This window comes from Cherax quadricarinatus, chromosome 71 (genome assembly GCF_038502225.1).
Source record: "Cherax quadricarinatus isolate ZL_2023a chromosome 71, ASM3850222v1, whole genome shotgun sequence".
Lineage (NCBI taxonomy): Eukaryota > Metazoa > Arthropoda > Malacostraca > Decapoda > Parastacidae > Cherax > Cherax quadricarinatus.
The window spans coordinates 20,268,897-20,288,138 of record NC_091362.1 but is presented as its reverse complement, the minus strand read 5'-3'; the positions used below and the strand labels follow the sequence as shown (position 1 = coordinate 20,288,138).

At 37.5% G+C, this 19,242-nt stretch overlaps 2 protein-coding genes across 2 annotated transcripts in view; both read left to right on the top strand.

Annotated features, from left to right (window-relative positions):
* The window catches only part of Gbs-76A (Glycogen binding subunit 76A), a 579,812-nt gene that overhangs the window by 371,602 nt on the left and 188,968 nt on the right, over positions 1-19,242 (top strand). The window lies entirely within an intron of this gene.
* The window catches only part of LOC128700366 (basement membrane-specific heparan sulfate proteoglycan core protein), a 262,686-nt gene that overhangs the window by 169,252 nt on the left and 74,192 nt on the right, over positions 1-19,242 (top strand). The window lies entirely within an intron of this gene.

Below are 19,242 nucleotides of genomic sequence, written 5' to 3'. Positions count from 1 at the left end.
AAAGAGAGCACATAGAGCTTAAAGCTTAGGTTTAATAAAGCATATGTTGACGTGATACTGTGTGACATGACCGTGTATGTGTGTGTGTGTGTGTGTGTGTGTGTGTGTGTGTGAGTTCATTTCAACTTTTGTGCGCAAGAGTTTAAATATGTACAATGTAAGAGAGGAGTAATTACCTATTTGCATCTTCGAGTTCTGAGCTCGAGATATTTGGTCTGTCTCCCTGGTGACTAAGGTGATTGCTTCCTGTCGCATTTGCTAATGAATCCACGTACAAAGGCTGCTTCTACTATGCCCTCACCTCACTCGTTCCTCTTCCTTTCCACTGTCGTTTTAAGGAAGTGCTTTCTAATATTGCTAAAGCTGGCTTGGATGTATAATATCCGCCTGTGATTCCTCGTTCTGAACATTTCCAGTGAATCAGGCATCCTACGAGAGAGGAGTGAGAGAGAAGGAGAGAGAGAAAAGGGGAAGAGAGAAGAGGGGAGAGAAAAGGGGTGAGAGAGAGATAAAGGGGGAGAGAGGGGGACAGAGAGAGTGAGAGAGGAAGTGAAGGAGGGACAGAGAGAGAGAGAGTGAGAGAGGGAGAGAGAGACACACAGACACAGAACACTATGGTCAGACAAGTGGCTTTAACACTATTCACTGGAAAAGATATATACAAATGATCTCTTAAATAAATTGAAATCTGGAGGTTATATTAAGTTTCCAAGTGAACCGTAATTAAATTAGTAATAGTAACTCTTAATTTCTCTAATATAATTTATAAATACTCAAAATATTTCCATCTCTCAAAATTTATGCAAATTCCATCAGTCGGGTCTCAAAAGACCTTAAAATGCAGTTTAAGGGTAAACTGCTAAAAATTTAGATTCATGTTTCTACGAAACAGAACAACAATTTCGTTATAAATATCACTATAGCCAAAATTTCGTATATATTTATATATGAAAACGTCTTCAAGGGTCGGGAATGACGATCATTCAGGAATCAGTTAACTTTTTTGTGTAGTGATGGGGTGCGTTGATACTTCTCGGTGAAGGTGTTGGGATGCTGGGTTTAGAATTATGTATGAAACTACTGATGGTGGTATGGTGGTGGTGGTGGTGTGATGGAGGTGGTGGTGTGATGGTGGTGTGATGGTGATGTGATGATGGTGGTCGTGGTGGTGTGATGGTGGTGGTGGTGGTGGACGGGGTGGTGTCATGATGGTTGTGGTGGTGGTGGTGTGATGGTAGTGGTGTGGTGGTGGTGGGATGGAGGTGGTGGTGGTGGTGTGATGAAGATGGTGGTGGTGGTGGTGGTGGTGGTGGTGGTGGTGGTGGTGGTGGTGGTGGTGGTGGTGGTGGTGGTGGTGGTGGTGGTGGTGGTGGTGATGGTGGTGGTGTCATGGTGGTGGTGTCATGGTGGTGGTGTGATGAAGATGGTGGTGGTGGTGGTGGTGTCATGGTGGTGGTGGTAGTGTGATTCAGGTGGAGGTGGTGGTGGTAGTGTGATGGAGGTGAATTTGGTGGTGGGGGTGGTGTGATGGGGGTGGTGATAGTGGTGGTGAAAGCTGGAAGTCTGCCTGAGAGGAGACACACCCAGGTAATCGTGAAGAACAAGAGAGACAACCATGTTTTCTGTATTTCTTATCTGAAATTCACTAATGTTTTATCTTCTGCCAGATAATTCAAAACCAAAAAAATGTGAGTTTCTATATTTCTACATATTTTTTCTCTCTTTCTTCATTACCTCTCTTTTATTTCACTTTCTCTATTTCTTTCTCGATATTTTTCTCTATTCATGTTCCTTATTTCACTTTACCTGTCTCTCTCTCTCTCTCTCTCTAATTCTCCCTCTTTCTCTCTCTCTCTCTCTCTCTCTCTCTCTCTCTCTCTCTCTCTCTCTCTCTCTCTCTCTCTCTCTCTCTCTCTCTCTCTCTCTCTCTCTCTCTCTCTCTCTCTCTGTCTCTCTCTCTCTCTCTCTCCCTCTCTCTCTCTCTCTCTCTTCTATCCCTTTCATTTGTACTGAGAAAACAGGGATGACCCGAGTCGTTCCAGCTTGTACGAAAAAGAACCTGGAAAACGGGGAGAACCTTTGAGTGATAAGCGATTCTCGGCTCTGAGTTGCTGCCACTGATTGTCCGGTCAGAACCTTTGGCTCAGAACCTACACGTCAGATGTCCTAGACATGAAAGCCTTTTTCGCAGACACAACCTTGAATTTCTGTAGAATGGTAAGTACTGTCAGCAGGTATTGTAGGCTGACATTTACTGCAGATCAAACCTTGAATATTAGCGACATTTCGCTCTGTATAGAGCTGTATCAAGTCATGACAGGGCTCCATCTAGAACCGAAATTAATGTACATGTGTCTCTTTGTGCCTAGTCTCATTTTAACATCAGATTTTCGATTCTGACTGTCCAGCTGTTTCGATTTGTAGCCGTGATAGATTTTTTTTTTCCAGTCCTGAATATTTTGGAATGTGTGGCTCAATATTTATTTTCCTCTCCAAAAACTTTATTTTGGGACGGGTAAATGGCGCAATCAGGAAAATTTATCTAGTTGCATGCAGTTATATGTTGCAATCCTAAAAATGTCTGCACTTATTTGCAATATATATATATAATATATATATATATATATATATATATATATATATATATATATATATATATATATATATATATATATATATATATATATATATATATATATATATATATATATATATATATATATATGTCGTGCCGAATAGGCAGAACTTGCGATGTTGGCTTAAATAGCAACGCTCATCTTGCCATATAGGACAAGCGAAAATTTGTGTATGCAATAATTTCGCCAAAATCATTCTGAACCTAACGAAAAAAATATATTTCACTGTGTTTGTTTAGTATTAAATTATTGTAAACAAATCTAAAATATATTTAGTTGGGTTAGGCTAAAATAAATTGTTCTTGTTATAATAAGGTTAGGTAAGTTTTCTAAGTTTCTTTTGATGCAAAGTTATAAATTTTTACATTAATACTAATGAAAAAAATATGTCTTTAAACGTATAAGAGAAAATTTTTAGAAAGGACTTAATTTTAAATGAGTTCTTACTAATTGACCAGTTTTACATATTCGGCACGACATATATATATATATATATATATATATATATATATATATATATATGTCGTGCCGGATAGGCAGAACTTGCGATCTTGGCTTAAATAGCAACGCTCATCTTGCCATATAGGACAAGTGAAAATTTGTGTATGCAATAATTTCGCCAAAATCATTCTGAACCTAACGAAAAAAATATATTTCCCTGTGTTTGTTTATTATTAAATTATTGTAAACAAATCTGAAATATATTTAGTTGGGTTAGGCTAAAATAAATTGCTCTTGTTATAATAAGGTTAGGTAAGTTTTCTTAGTTCCTTTTGGTGCAAAATTATAAATTTTTACATCAACATTAAAGAAAAAAAATATATCTTTAAACGTATAAGAGAAAGTTTTAGAAAGGACTTAATTTTAAATGAGTTCTTGCTAATTGACCAGTTTTACATATTCGGCACGACATATATATATATATATATATATATATATATATATATATATATATATATATATATATATATATATATATATATATATATATATATATATATATATATATATATATATATATATATATATATGTCGTGCCGAATAGGCAGAACTTGCGATCTTGGCTTAAATAGCAACGCTCATCTTGCCATATAGGACAAGTGAAAATTTGTGTATGCAATAATTTCGCCAAAATCATTCTGAACCTAACGAAAAAAATATATTTCCCTGTGTTTGTTTATTATTAAATTATTGTAAACAAATCTGAAATATATTTAGTTGGGTTAGGCTAAAATAAATTGCTCTTGTTATAATAAGGTTAGGTAAGTTTTCTTAGTTCCTTTTGGTGCAAAATTATAAATTTTTACATCAACATTAATGAAAAAAATATATCTTTAAACGTATAAGAGAAAGTTTTAGAAAGGACTTAATTTTAAATGAGTTCTTGCTAATTGACCAGTTTTACATATTCGGCACGACATATATATATATATATATATATATATATATATATATATATATATATATATATATATATATATATATATATATATATATATATATATATATATATATATATATATATATATATATATATGCCTTGAAACTATGATATTACTCACCAAAATATTAAAAATCTATGATATTATTCACCGGAATACTCACAGTGAAAGTACAATATTACTCACCAGATATATTCATATATTTAAATATGAACACTGTCAACGAGAGAAATTAAAAGTCATATAATTTTCAGAGTGACATTCATTACATAATCCTTGTGATAAATTTGCATGGTATGAACCAATAGGTGAAAATTATGTATTATTGCATATGTCTAAAGAGCGACAGAATTAAGGGATACCTTTTGATGAGGTAACCCTGTATATGATAGGTTGTTACTAGGTATCTCAGGAAAGGTACCTTGGTGGTATGGGAACCAAATAATGGGGGTATGGGACTCGATCTCTGAACGATTTAACAAATAAATTGTTAAATTAGAATAAACTATCAACCGGTCTGTTGCTAGCTATCATATATAATGTTAAACCAAGTTACTGGGTGGAGGGAATACTGAGGAGTTGGGATACACTGAGGGGTTGGGGAAACACTGAGGGGTTGGGGGAAACACTGAGGGGTTGGGGAAACACTGAGGGGTTGGGGAAACACTGAGGGGTTGGGATACACTGAGGGGTTGGGGAAACACTGAGGGGTTGGGGAAACACTGAGGGGTTGGGGAAACACTGAGGGGTTGGGGAAACACTGAGGGGTTGGGGAAACACTGAGGGGTTGGGGAAACACTGAGGGGTTGGAGAAACACTGAGGGGTTGGGGAAACACTGAGGGGTTGGGGAAACACTGAGGGGCTGGAGAAACACTGAGCCGTTGGAGAAACACTGAGGGCTTGGAGAAACACTGAGGGCTTGGAGAAACACTGAGGGCTTGGAGAAACACTGAGGGGTTGGGGAAACGATGAGGAGAGGAGACTAACATTGTTATATCTACTTACATATATATATCTACCAAAGAATACTAGAAGTTCAACTTATTGGTAGTTTTCTAGTATCTAGCTTGTTTCACACACAGAAATGCCATCATTGCAACTTTACATACATACATAAAAACAGTGTGACATGTACCCACTGTGTATAAATCACGCACTCACAAATAACATGACTTGTAGCACTGTATATATACAGAGATAAGAGAAAAAAGATTGACATCTTTGAAGTCATATTGGTACCTAATGGAACTGATGGTGGTGATGATTTCTAAAGTCTGGTGAAGGGAATATTGCCATATATTAGACAATCCATTAGGGGTCTGTAATTGTTAAAAAGTTAAGAACCCCTATTTTAAACGATCAACTTATGCTCTCAAATTTATTCATCAAGTTCACTCCCATTTTTTTTTTAAATAGCTCTAAGAATTCTCTGAGTTTCGGTCATTAATATAAAAAGCACATTTTTCCCACTTAAAACTTCACTCATTAGCCTTAGCAACGCGTTACCACTTTTTTTCACTGTCAAAGGTAGCACTTTGTATTGATAAGATACCATTTCGAGTCCACTGACTATGGAAGAAATTGATTGCTATTTTGAATTAGTCAGTGTTGGCAGAATATGAAACCCGCATTGGGTTTTCATACAGTTGTCTAGTTCTGTGATGTATTTAATGCTCTGTCAATCATATAATTTATCGAGAGCTAAAAGCTGCTGCATATTTTAAAGATCCTGGATTTATACGAAAGTTTCTGTAATTGATAGTTCTATGAGCGTGTGTGTGTGTACTCACCTATTTGTACTCACCTATTTGTGGTTGCAGGGGTCGATTCACAGCTCCTGGCCCCGCCTCTTCGCTGATTGCTACTTGGTCCTCTCTCTCCCTGCCCCATGAGCTCTATCATACCTCGCCTTAAAACTATGTATGGTTCCTGCCTCCACCACATCACTTTCTAGGCTATTCCATGGGCTGACTACTCTATGACTGAAGAAATACTTCCTAACATCCCTTTGATTCATCTGAGTCTTCAACTTCCAATTGTGACCTCTTGTGTCTGTGTCCCATCTCTGGAACATCCCGTCTTTGTCCACCTCGTCTATTCCGCGCAGTATTTTATATGTCGTTATCATGTCTCCCCTGACCCTCCTGGCCTCCAGTGTCGCCAGGCCGATTTCCCTCAACCTTTCTTCATAGGACAATCCCCGTAGCTCTGGGACTAGTCTTGTTGCAAACCTTTGCACTTTCTCTAATTTCTTGACGTGCTTGACTAGGTGTGGACTCCAAACTGGTGCTGCATACTCCAGTATGGGCCTGACGTAGATGGTGTACAGAGTCTTAAACGAATCCTTACTGAGGTATCGGAACGCTATCCGTAGGTTTGCCAGGCGCCCGTATGCTGCAGCAGTTATCTGATTGATGTGCGCCTCAGGAGATATGCTCGGTGTTATACTCACCCCCAGATCTTTTTCATTGAGTGAGGTTTGCAGTCTTTGGCCATCTAAACTATATTGTGTCTGCGGTCTTCTTTGCCCTTCCCCAATCTTCATGACTTTGCATTTGGCAGGGTTAAATTCAAGGAGCCAGTTGCTGGACCAGGCTTGTAGCCTGTCCACATCTCTTTGTAGTCCTGCCTGATCCTCGTCCGATTCGATTCTTCTGTGTGTGTGTGTGTGTGTGTGTGTGTGTGTGTGTGTGTGTGTGTGTGTGTGTGTGTGTGTGTGTGTGTGTGTGTGTGTGTGTGTGTGTGTGTGTGTTACTGGCCCCTTGCTCCCGGCATTTTAGTCGCCTCTTACGACACGCCTGGCTTACGGGGGATGAATTCTGTTCCACTTTCCCATGGTGATTAGAGAAAATAAACAAGAACAAGAACTAGTAAGAAAAACAGAAGAATAATCAGAGGGGTGTGTATATATAAATGGTTGCTCATGCATGTGTAGTGTGGCCTAAGTGTGTATATATATATATATATATATATATATATATATATATATATATATATATATATATATATATATATATATATATATATATATATGTATATATATATATATATATATATATATATATATATATATATATATATATATATATATATATATATATATGTATATATATTATATATATATATGTATATATATATATATATATATATATATATATATATATATATATATATATATATATATATATATATTCACTGACCTTCTGTGTGTCCACACTGGCTGACACCTACATCCATCATAGTGTTGGGCGACAGGGAGGACCTGCTGACCACAGGGAGGAGAACAAGATCAGCAAGTACAGGGACATAAGAGAACAGTATCAATTTGTCCCAGTGGGATCAGAGACCTTGGGATCATGGGGAAAAAATGCCACACTTTTCCTCAAAGAATTGGGTTCCAGACTCATCGACACCACCAGGGACCCAAGGGCAGCCACTTTCATGTTCTAGCGCCTCAGCGTAGCCATCCAGAGGGGAAATGCTTGCTGCATACTTGGCTCGCGTCTGGCTTCGGAGGAGCTGGAGGAAATTCATGATCTTTAATACATTGTACAATTGTATTCATGTTTGTGTTTTTCTGCACATGTATTCTGTTTATCAAAAAAATGTTCACATAGAATATAAAATATATAGGGGGTGGTAGGAGAAGAAAATATTCAAACAGCTCCGGGGAGAACCTTGAGTTTTCCCTGAGGTACGTTTATTGTCTTCTCTGAGGATGAGGGCCCCCAGCTATAGAGGTGGTACCTCTCTCTCTCTCTCTCTCTCTCTCTCTCTCTATATATATATATTATATATATATATATATATATATATATATATATATATATATATATATATTATATATATATATATATATTGCAAACTTATCTAAAATATATTTAGTTGGATTACGCTAAATTAAATTGCACTTGTTACAATAAGGTCAGGTAAGTTGCATTCATTTCAGTTCCCAGCGACCTTGCGTTTTACCTCGACTCTGCTCATACAATACCCTGTTTTCCTGAAATACAATCTTCTTCAATCTTTTGAAGTCTTGCTTGACTGCAGCGTCTCGGCCATTGTGCCTTGCCAAGCTGGCTAATCGATGCATGCCTAAGGGTCTCTCCAGGATTCCATGGAATGCTGGCTAGAGGCAGCTACGTTAGGGCAACTTGATGTATCTTAGTTATCATTCGTTTTACTTTACATTTCATAATGCTGGCTAGAGGCAGCTACGTTAGGGCAACTTGATGTATCTTAGTTATCATTCGTTTTACTTTACATTTCATAATGCTGGCTTGAGGACTTAACTACCTGCTAAAGCCGAGGGTTACCCACGATCAACGAATAAACGTTTGAGGGTGACACGAAAACAGTAAGGGAAGCTTTTATTTCGTAATGTTTCGTTCGAAGGTGAACCTTTTCAAGCAAGGAGGTGGGTAATGGGAGTGTCGTGGGTGATGGGGAGGTAGGTAATGGGGGCAAATGGGAAGGTGAAAGCCGGAGAGGCCTCTCATGTCTGGGTTTATGGCTATAAGGTACTGATTTAGCGTCTTCATCATTGCTGTCTTCCGCCCCAGGGAGAATCGTATCTTCACGCGTTCAGTCCCGTTATTGGTCGTACTGATGTCTTTAAGGCGGCGGCGGAATCGGTTGTGGTGGTGTCGTAAGTGGTTGTTAGTGTGGTACGTAGTAGTAGGTAGATGGTGATGCTGTTGTGCGTGCACACACACACACACACACACACACACACACACACACACACACACACACTAAAACTGAAAGTTTAGAAGAGGTTTCGGTCCGTTCTGGACATTATCATATCTAGGACGAACAGAAACGTCATTTCTACTTTTCTCTCCATAATGTGGTTTCTAATTAATAAATATTGTACAGCTTCAAATTTTCTGTTTTACAAAAAAAAAAAATCTAATTTTTTCGCTGATGCTCAAGTTTACTGACTGATAAAACTCAGTCCTCGTATTTTTGCATTGACACACGGAATTATAAAAGAATATATGAGGGATAGTCACATACCCTTCAAGGGTATCTAACTATCCCTATCCTACCCCCTTCTTAAGCGCTACTCTCCTAGGACGGGGAAAGTAGCTCCAGTGTCCTGGATTGAGGATCCTACAACAGCATCAGGGCCACATTACCCTGAAGGTTAGGGTTTAAAAAAGTGATGTGTGGCGTCTTACGTATGTATAACCCGCACTGCCGCCGCTACTGGCACAATCTATCACTGTCGTAGACTCGACTTGATCTTTTAACTTCAGTTTCTTAGCTTTCATTCTAACTGTATGTGTATATATATATATATATATATATATATATATATATATATATATATATATATATATATAGTATATATATATATATATATATATATATATATATATATATATATATATATATATATATATATATAATCCGGAAGACATTCAGCTCTTGTTCAATATACATTTTCTTTGTGAGTGACAATCTCAAAATATCGTGACAAAATCACTTGCAATAATCATTACATGAATATAAGAAAACTAAAAAAAAATTATAATGTCAGGCATTGCAATAAATTATTTAAAATAATTAATTATTGGCTTCATTATATTCATGTGGAGGTGCTAAACCCGGAAGGCTCAAGCAACGTCTTGGGAATAGTAGGGAATCATGTTTGATCTGAGGAAGGGGACAGGTAACTCTGGTTTCTCGAAGAGACCTTCACTAACGTGAAGGTAACACTCCTTCCTTTTTGACCTTTGAAAAGGTCGAATTATTAATGAGTGAAACGGGTGCTGAGGTAAATAAAAAATATTTCTATTCTCCTGAAGCTCTTTCGTAATCGCTTTTGTAACACGTATTTAAAATTTTTTTGTCATCGACTGAAATACGATAACCACATAAAAATCACAGAGAAAAAAAATTAAGCTTTAAGGAACAGAAAGAAAGACAAAAAAGAGTTAGAACATAACTCTGCAAGAGGCTGCGACAAATGTGGAAATTCGTTACGCTTGAAGGCGATATAAATTGAGGCAAAACGTCTGGAGGAAAGCGAGAGGACTCAGGACCTGACAAACGTTCCTGCTAGTCAACGACTTTCAAGATTTAGACGAGACGCTAAAAATGCAATGAGTGATAATGTTAGGCCTGTCAGTCAGTAGTGTCGCCACACCCGTTACTCTGACGCAGGAGTTAACGACGTTTATCTACGTCTTCTTAACCTTGTAAAATTATTATTATTATTATTATTATTATTATTATTATTAATATAGTAGTAGAGAGTAGTGAGCAGAGTAGTAGCAGGTAGCAGAGCAGTCAGAGTAGCAGCGTAGCAGTAGCAGGGTAGCAGAGTAGAGAGCAGTAGCAGAGCAGTGTGCAGCAGTAGCAGTGGTGAGTGCAGAGCAGCAGGCAGTGCATGCAGTAGTGAGAGCGAGAGCAGTAGCAGTAGAGTAGCAGGGAGCAGTAGCAGTGTAGGTGCAGAGTGGAGAGCAGTAGTAGCAGTAGAGTAGCAGCAGTAGTAGAGTGTAGCAGTAGTAGTAGTAGAGTAGCAGTGCAGTAGTAGTGCAGCAGAGAGTAGCAGAGTAGTAGCAGCAGTAGTAGTAATTATAATATTTCTATTATTATTATTACCGCGTCTGTGTAAAGGGAAATAATCAAATTTAAAGCGATGAAGGAGACGCCGTCTCCAGTTCCTCTGATCAAGAGCCCCACGTCAATAAGATCTAAAAGATCCTCTCCTCTGAAGGGCTCTTGATTCAAGAGACTGGCGCTACTCTCCTCTTCCCTGAATTAAAATTAATTACCTCCCACTCCCCAGTTGTTGTGTGACCCGTACTAGTTTACCGCATCCCAACGAATATAGTGATCCAGTAATCCTCTGAGCCCTGGATTAAAAATAAATCCCTTTCACAAAAATCCAAAAGAAAGAAACGGTCTAAAAGAGGATTTTTTTTTTCTCTCGACACACTCGGTGAGATTTCCAGGATCTGAACTTTTCTTCTGAGACAACCACTTTACAGTCTGAAGACCCTGACACAGTGCTTGTGATCTCTCTCTCTCTCTCTCTCTCTCTCTCTCTCTCTCTCTCTCTCTCTCTCTCTCTCTTCTCTCTCTCTCTTCTCTCTCTTCTCTCTATCTCTCTCTCTCTCTCTCTCTCTCTCTCTTCTCTCTCTCTCTCTCTCTCTCTCTCTCTCTCTCTCTCGTCTCTCTCTCTCTCTCTCTCTGTCTTTCTTTCTCTCTCTCTCTTTCTCTCTCTCTCTCTCTCTCTCTCTCTCTCTCTCCTTAATAGTTTAATTTCCAGATCATATCTAATTCACCAAGTCTAATCTTATGACAACGTTTCGGTCAGTCCAGAACCATTGTCAAGCCACAACTGGGGGTGCAAAAAATAGAGAAGGCCAGAAGGCATTATTGTACTGTACAGAAAATTTAAATTAACATTATCATAAACGACACAACTTGTACCATAAACAAATAGGTAAAGTTTTTTTTTTTGTAATTTCAGCTATTGTAATTTATCTTCATATTCTCTTTAAACGACTCCCTAATAGTTAAAATAATAACCATAGTTTTTAAAGGGGTAGACTGGTAAGCCAGCTGAAGGCCTCGGTCAGATGACCGAAAGCTCCAGCGGGGGGGTCAGTAAATACTTGTCCAGTTTCCTAACAAACCTTACCTAAGTTGTGTGTGTGAGTTGGACCTAACTAGCTTGTGCTACTAGGTCAGATGCCGTGCTCCTTCCTTAAGTGAATGTGACCTAACTAGGTTGAGGCATTGGCTTAAGCCGGTGGGAGAATTGGACCTGCCTGGCACGGGCCAGTAGGCCTGCTGCAGTGTTCCTTCTTTCATATGTTCTTAAGCTAACCTCTCGTAAGGGCAGGTTATTGGAGAGTTATTTCACCCACCGTAATAACTTGAATTCCTATTTACATTCTTTATCCTTTACGTTCATTCAGGTCTTCTTCTTCTTCTGTTTCATTTCTTTTCTTCCACGAATGTCTGTGTCTTATCATCCGTGTCTCTCTCTCTCACTTTCTCAATCTGAGATACCGAGAGACCAAAGTTTTGACTCTTTCTCAAGATTTCTATCTCCTCGTTTACTAAATTTATCTCCTGCATCTATCGCCTCCCTAACTCTAACTTCTTTCATTATCTCTATCTTCAATAAGAATTTTCTTTTAGCAGAGTAATGAAGCGATCTTTTTTGAGTCTTTAATTTTCTTCTTAAGAACTAGCTCCATTTTTCCTCCGCTGGTTCTCAAAGAGGTTTCCGCCGATGTGTTATGAATAGGTAAAATGTCGAGTATAGCCGATAAATGTGGTAGGAAGACACATGGCGTAGTAAGCGTTTATTATAAACAACGTTTCGCTCTGTCTAGAGTTTAATCAGTACTTAACGAAGCTCTACACGGGGCGAAACGCTGCAATTAATAAAAGTTTGTTCTGTACTACGTGTCTTTTGACTTGGTAAATCCCATATGCACTTGAAATGTAACTCGGAATGGTAAGGCTCTTTCTATTTCTCCCTCAGCTAAAGAGGCTTTCTACTCTGTGTTTTATTTCGCGTAAATGTTTGATAAATCTACCATCCGTCAATTTATCAACACAGTAACGAGTTCCCCAACTTACTCATCAACAAATTCGTCTCTCATGCAGCAACCAGAATACGAAATAAATTCTCATTTTTGTCCTTTCTACTAATCTATCTCATCTCTCGGTAACTATTCCCAATTACTATCTTCCATCGTTCTTTTATGTCTTCATCGTAATCCATGATAATCCATGGTACGTTCATTGGATAATTCAGAGGAATTATTTTCCCGATTATTCGTTGGTATGCTTTGTTAGAGTTAAGAACAGTCTTAGCTAGTTAAGTAGTAAGGCTGTTTACTAACTTCTGTGCACTAACATCTTTGCACTAACTTCACGAATACTTTAGTTATAACTGAAATTTAAGTAAACTTTCGGTGAATATACTCTGAGACATACACTTCTCAGTGTTTACACAGTAGGAGATATATACCTCTCCGTGTACATACTCTCAGAGACTTATATTCGGTGTATATACCTTGCTTTGGGAATGGGTGACTATTTCTTCTCCTCCCATGATACATTCTTGTGGGAGAAGCAGATCACCGAATTTATCATCGTTGAAATGGAGGATTACATCGCATTTTCATTTTCGTTCTCTTTTCCTCTGAAACACAATTTGATTCGCCATGCTCCGAATCCACTCAGAAGCGAAATGAGACCCTCAGATCTCGGCAGCAGTCTCAGACAAGGAAACCATTCTATATATATATATATATATATATATATATATATATATATATATATATATATATATATATATATATACATATATATATATATATATATATATATATATATATATATATATATATATATATATATATATATATATATATATATATATATATATGCGAAAAAATAATAATCTTTGTGATCTGTCAGATATATTTATATATTTAGAAAAGTGTGTAAAACGTAGCTTGAGTGGTCGTTACCGTACCACTACACATACATTAAGGCTGCAAGACACCTGTTCACCACCAGTCAAGGGTGCTTAAATTACTAGACTATATACAATGCGAAATACACACTTCTCGATGTATATATCAGTTCAGAGGTTGCACTAGGTCTGTATACTAATACACTGTAGCTTGGTTAATTTGTGTTTCAAGCATATCAACCATACGAAGGCCATGAAGACTGTTAGGAATCTTTCAGTGTTCCAAAATAGTGATTAACGTAAGCTCTCAGTATACACTGAGATAAACACCTCTGGGGGCATAGATTCAATGCGTGTTATCTCTGCGATGCTACATATATACATCTCCAATACAAAGCCCTCACCTACTGCTATTGTTAACTTCAAAAGCTGAAATGGATGGATAGGTAAACACAGACACACATAACAAGACGATAGTCTAGCTGGGTAATTGTCTCAATACCTTAACAAAACGTCGTCCAATTAAAACTGTTGTGCGCCAATGAGACGAATTCAACACATAGGTGCGTCACCATCGCAAACTTGGCGTGTAATATGTGAGGTGTGTTGCCACATATCACTCTGTAAATCTCGAGATGAAAAGTATGTTCATTTCTCGTAACCTCCATTAAAAAGCCAGGAATCACACTGGCTCATGAAGGCTGTCTGAATGGCTTGTGAGGCAAGAATACGTTTTCCTCTGAGACGTCCTGTTTATTGTACAAACCTTGTGAATCAACATGTAACGTGGAAAGTCATTTTATTTTTGAAGGAATTTTTCATATTAAGCCCTTATGATTATTTTTATTATCATTGGTCGAACGAAAGTGTTTTACAGACACACAGATATATATATATATATATATATATATATATATATATATATATATATATATATATATATATATATATATATATATATATATATATATATATATATATATATATATATATATATATATATATATATATATATATATATATATAGAGAGAGAGAGAGAGAGAGAGAGAGAGAGAGAGAGAGAGAGAGAGAGAACAAGCATGATAAGTCTTTGTTTTTAACTTCGAGGTTAGTATCCGGGAGTAATTAAGACTACATTGATATACATAGGAGTAAAATGAATACCACTGTAATTTCGTTAAGTACATGGGAAAGGTAGATAAGAGAGATCTTTCGGTCCTAACGATGACCATCAGCCGAGGAAGACTAACAACAATGTTTCATAGCAGAAGGTATCAATTTATTCGAAGGGATTCTTGCACAGAGAAGATCTTGCTATGTATGTTCTCAGCGCGACGTAATGAATGACGCAGTCGTTATCATTTACTGGAGAAAGCAAGCGATACAGGAAGACTAATATCGACAGCCAGTGATGCTTAATCTATGTGGAACAAGAGAGAGAGAGAGAGAGAGAGAGAGAGAGAGAGAGAGAGAGAGAGCAGTGGAAACGGGCAAGCCTTCAGTGGCTCTTCTCATATGGTTAATCAAGTTCCTAATTATATATATTTATATCAAACAGAGTAAATCTGAATAATTATGTTTTACTTAGAATTTGAAAAACAAAACCTCTGAGTGATCTGGAGTTCCAAGAGGCCAGGCAACACTGCCGTGTCCTCGATAATCCCATGGTTTATTCATGGCGGGATATCTTAATCAGTATTGTTCTCAGCCACTGCATAAACACGAGCCCTGGCTCACAGCTGGTATTAAGCATTCGCCATAAAGTGACTGCTGATAACTTTTACTACTAGACATGGTGCAAGCTGAGCTAAGCGGCAGTTACAAGCAGGCTACAACAACAACATTAGCTGCAAATGATATTCAAGCAATATTACATACTTCCAGCTATTGTCAGAAGAGTCCGGCATATTGAAAATAAAATTTCTGATATTGCTCTGTAGTTTAAAACTACGTTTCTCAGAATTCAAAGGGAATATATTTTTATAGATTTAATCATTGTTTAAGAAATGCTATTATTCAACCTCAGCTCAGTGCAATGCCCATTCCTATTTAAGGAATGCTCCTACTAGCCAGGATGACACCCACAATAGTCGACCAACTCCCACGTACCTTTGAACGTCAAGGTGACCTGTGTATGAAGATATAAGAAGATTTTCCACACACTCGTCCTGCCTGGAGATCAAACCTGCGGCTTATCACATGTATATACAAAAAACTCGCCCATATGAGACAAAAGCTTATGACGACGTTTCGGTTGTGTTTTCCTCAATTCCATACACTTTACGTTTCTTCATTATGAATCTTTAATGTAATACCTCAAGCCCATACTCACCTTTACCGTTCAAATGACAGATTCCTCATAAGTTAATACCAAAAAGGAAGTATCGTAACAGGCGATGTTCATAACTTGGGTTTATCCCGACTTATTCGACATTGTAAGCCTAACACGGATAAAATATTTGCAATACGGCGTCTGAGGCACAACAAGCTATGAAAAGACACTGCAACAAAGTTTAAACGTTAGATTTTTAAAGTTTGGATATTGAAATATTGAAAAGATATAATCGTTGCTCTCTGTGGTAGTCCCCGACGCTCCGCAGTATAATGGCACTGTACATAAACTAAAATAATCTCCGATTATAAAGTTTCTTATTACTGCAGCTGCTGTATCGTGAACCCAGACCTAAACCTGGTGACGCAGGAGGTTGTAAAGTAGCTTATTACTCTTAGTAAGAAAAATACGCCAGTGTTAACGAGGGGCTAACAGTACCGGTGTGAATGCCACACACAACCCGCATGACAGTGTCACACAACCAGCGTGACAGTGTCACACACACAACCAGAGTGACAGTGTCACACACACAGCCAGAGTGAGAGTGTCACAACTAGAGTGAGAGTGACACACAATCAGAGTGACAGTGACACAACCAGAGTAACGATGTCACACAACCAGAGTGACAATGTCACACACACAACCAGAGTGACCGTGACACACAACCAGAGTTACCGTGTCACACAACCAGAGTGACAGTGACACACAACCAGAGTGACAGTGACACCAACCCAGAGTGACAGTGACACACAACCAGAGTGACAGTGACACACAACCAGATAAGATACCCGATATATATATATATATATATATATATATATATATATATATATATATATATATATATATATATATATATATATATATATATATATATATATATATATATATGTATGTATATATATATATATATATATATATATATATATATATATATATATATATATATATATATATATATATATATATATATATACATACATACATTAGTTTCCAAGTTTTTCGTTTCTTTGCATTGACGTAACGATATTCTTTACATTATCTGAATTTTCAACGCTTCGTTACCTACAGAAATCACTTCCTGTGCAAAATGAGTATTTTCTTTCTGAGAATTGGTCGTTGGTTAGATATCCATTCCTGGCTTCTAAGACTTTCTCCAACTTCGTCCAGAACTTAAAATAAATCTGTCACTAGCTCTTGGATTTGCATCTTCCATCCTTACTAAACTCTGGTGGCGGGACGAGTGCCTTATGTATAACTCCTATTTCACAGTGACCCAGAATTAAATTTCTCTCCCTTATCAAGTATCTTACTTATCTAATAGGTTTTTTTTATCGTGGAACCCTAATTTGGTATTGATTGATGTACATCTGTATTGGTAGACTGAATTTGGCTCCAGGAAGAGCTTTATCAAATGGCTTGAAAAAAAAAACTCTACCCTGAGCCGACACCAAGTGCTATAATAAAGCTTCTGCTTAATTTAATGATGATTTAATACCTCACTCATCATATCATTGATTTTATATATTTTATCTGGATCAAAAGGCACTCCAACAATATCAAAAATAGTTGCAGAGCAGCGACGCACTGACAAAATAAAGGTCTGCTATGTCCCTGCTCTTCCTGTCTTGTTGTCTGTTACGCATCACCTCGTTCGGTTGTTTTATGACCTTTGCAAAAACAAAAAAAAAGTTGTTTACCTCAGGATCTCTCCCACTTTCGATGATATTTCTAACGTGACAGTTTCTCGAAATACTTTGCTTACTTCTTCACGTATTTTCTCCTGTCATCCCGTGTGAGTTCCTCCCGGATTTTTCTCCTGATTGCATTATCGTTTACCAATATTTTTCTCCTTACTAGAAGGTGTAGTTGTTTGGGATAGTCATTCGTCTTTTCCACCGAGTCATTTTTCTATTGATATTTTGCTACCATCCTGATTTTAAGGCCTTTTATGGTTTCCATTTAATGTTAATAGTTAACTTCCAGTTCTCAAGATCTATATTCTCTCAATCTGACTAGCGTGTTTATCCTATTATCTTTCTCTGCCATCTCTGATACAAATATCTTACACTTACGGTTTTGAGATTCATCCTGATGACCTACCTATCAACGATAGCAAAGACACTGGAAGAAGCTTTTATTGATACGCAGCTTTGCTCAGTGTAGAGCTTTACGAAATCACGACCTTTATAAAGCTCAACACAGAACGAAATAATGACAGAAGAAAGATAGCTTAAGTAGCATATGTCTTTGCCTTGAGAATAGCATCTATATATCGCTTATTAAACCATAGTTTGTCCTCGTAATTAAATTCCCTTACGCTTATGTATTAGTATTATTACATAAATTGGAAAGCAATAATCCCGTAGGTGCCACACTGCGCCTGAAAAAAAATGAGTCAATCAGATCTAATCCACGAGAGATGACCGAATCTTTAATTTACAGCATCAGAAACCCTTCACAGCCGTGAAGGGTTTCTGGTACTTTTCCCAAAGAAATCAGTGTGATATATTTTTAAAATAAATAAATGAGGGAAAAATATTTTACACAGTGAAAGAATCCGTCCATCAAATAATTTATTTTTTTTTTGATGTCACAACTGTCCTAGCGGAGTGTAATGCAGATCACGATGGTCATACGTTATGGTGAGGGATGTGTAGGTGGTTCAGGGGGTGGGTGATGTGGTGGTGGGGAAGCTGACATACGCCAGTGGGTGAGAAATGTCAGTGGGTCGGAGGGAAAGATGTGCAGACTGATCATGGGGAAGAAATGTGCAGGTAAGTCATGGAGACAGATGTGTAAGTGGGTTATGGGTAGGGGGATAAGTGTGTAGGTGGGTTATGGGTAGGGGGATAAGTGTGTAGGTGGATGAGGGGAAGTTGAGAGAACAAATGTTTATAGAGAACTTAAAGGCAAACAACAGAGAAGCTTCAGATCTTTGAAACTCTGCAAATTCTTGTGATAATATCTTATTGTGTACTCACTAACAAATATTCATTGAACTTCAGATTTTATCACACACACACACGCACACACACACACACACACACACACACACACACACACACACACACACACACACACACACACACACACACACACACACACACACACACTCATAATGAAAGCCACTTTAAAACTGATCTCTAAAAAGTGTTAGATTATCGCTATTGTCAACTGAATGCAACGTAATTCGTTAATATTTTTTACATCCGCAACGAGTATTTTCCTCTCGATTTAATCATCAGTTATTCTCCCCGCTACACATAGTATATCACCAAGTATTAAATGTATAAACGCAAAAGCCTCATGAAGAGCGTAAACATTACGCCGGTTTTTCAGTTTTATTAGCTTCACGTGAAATACATAAGAATAC